Source organism: Capsicum annuum, unplaced genomic scaffold (assembly GCF_002878395.1).
Source record: "Capsicum annuum cultivar UCD-10X-F1 unplaced genomic scaffold, UCD10Xv1.1 ctg13552, whole genome shotgun sequence".
In the NCBI taxonomy this organism is placed as follows: domain Eukaryota; kingdom Viridiplantae; phylum Streptophyta; class Magnoliopsida; order Solanales; family Solanaceae; genus Capsicum; species Capsicum annuum.
This window is the reverse complement of record NW_025818834.1, coordinates 1-1,852: the sequence shown is the minus strand read 5'-3', so window position 1 is coordinate 1,852 and position 1,852 is coordinate 1. Positions and strand designations below refer to the sequence as shown.

At 31.4% G+C, this 1,852-nt stretch overlaps 1 long non-coding RNA gene across 1 annotated transcript; it reads right to left on the bottom strand.

Moving 5' to 3' along the window:
- Positions 1-737: 737 nt before the first annotated feature.
- Positions 738-1,375, bottom strand: LOC124890211. Its single transcript, XR_007049013.1, has 2 exons — positions 1,243-1,375; positions 738-1,149 (listed from the first exon to the last, which is right to left on the bottom strand). It is a non-coding gene; the product is annotated as an uncharacterized LOC124890211 (long non-coding RNA).
- Positions 1,376-1,852: the final 477 nt, after the last annotated feature.

The following is a 1,852-nucleotide window of genomic DNA, read 5'->3' as shown; positions in this document are numbered from 1 at the left end:
GGACTCTGTTGAACCTTAGGCTTAGATAACAAGTTTGTAATTCCCCTAGTCTGTACCCCGAATGCTACATGGTGCTAGCGACCCCGAAGGACCACCAGCTAACCCATGACAGCACTACTAAAAATGCCAAAAACAGACGGCCAACGATGCTTTTTTTGGCAAAAATAAAGAAAATCCATCAATTTTTTTTCGTCTTAAAAAGGGGCATTGTTTTTTAAAATGACGGCCTGCGTCACTTAATTATGATGGCTAGTGTCTCTTTTGGAAAAAAAAATTTAGTTATTTCTGAAAAAAGCAACATTGTGAGCCGCTTTTTATTCTTCATGTGAAGAACACATGATGAACAAAAAGAGACGTTGTGCGTCGCTTTTTGTTTAATACATGATCAACAAAAAGCGATGTTGTGTGTCACTTTTTGTTTAATACATGGTGAACAAAAAATGGCGTTGTGCGTCATTTTATTGAAAAAAATATTTTTTTAGAAAAATTAACAATGTCCGTCGTAATTTGAGAAAAATAAAATTTATTTTAAAAAAAAAACTATGTTGGTCTTCGCTTTTTGTTCTTCATAATGAATAAAAAGCGAAGGTCGTCGTCACTTTTTGTTCTTCATAATAAAAAAAACGGCATTGGTCGTCGCTTTTTATTCTTCATAATGAATAAAAAAAAACGATGCTCATCGTCGCTTTTATGTATTTTTTTATTCCAGAAATCTGCATTTCCTTTATCCCACCTGCTAAACAAAAATGCAATTCAGTATATACATCCCTTATGCAACACACATTATTACAGTAATCATACAACACACTACATCAACAAATTATTTAAGAAATTTAAATCAACAACACTTAAACATTGAATCCAACAACATTCAAATACTTAAACACTCCTAAAGATTTTTCACTAAATTAAAAGCTAAGTTCAAAAATATCTAAAAATTATCTAAAAGTCAAGTAAAACAACACAACACTAAGAAGTATCCCCAACAAACACCTTACCACTCTACGTTTCCTCTTCGCTACTTGAATTAGGAGCAACGGCATGTGTCAAGGCATGTCTAAGATGTGAAATCTAATGTGACATAGCAGCATGTCTCTCAAAAATTGTAGAAATGGCCTGATCATGCTTTGCCAACCAACGACACATTGTCTGAAAATCAATTAACTAGTGTTATATGATTTTATATGACGGTTATGTATATATATATATAAGTTAATAAAATAATAATTAAATCTAATATACCTTAAACTCTTGAAACATGACTTGTTTAGAGACTATTGGAATGTCCCACAACTCGTACCAAGAATATGTAAAAAGTCTCATAACTCTCTCCCTTATAACCTCATTAACTTCTTTTGACGTGGGATACTATCTGTAAATAACATAATAAGTATGTAAGATGGAATATTTTATTAATGAAAAAAAAAGCCTATCAACTTAAAAATAAACTTATGAAGATCCATCGGACTCGATAAACACTCTACCAAGCATGTCTGTATCTCCAGGAATTAGACCAATCAAATTTACATCAATATCTTCTTCTACAAGAGGAGGTGCACCAATTTCAAGTCATGAATTCACATTTTCAAGTGATTACATTTTATAAATTTCAAAATACAAGTTCACCTTTTAAGAACTACATTAAACCATTTTCAAGTCACTAATTCACTTCTCAAGTAACTACACTTGATTAATTTGAAGTCACTAGTACACATTTAAAAACACTACACACAACCATTTTTAACTCTCTAATTAACTTCTCAAGTGACTAAACTTAATCAATTTCAAGTCATGCATTAACATTTCAGTATCAACACTAAACCAATTTCAAGTCATGAATTTACATTTTCAA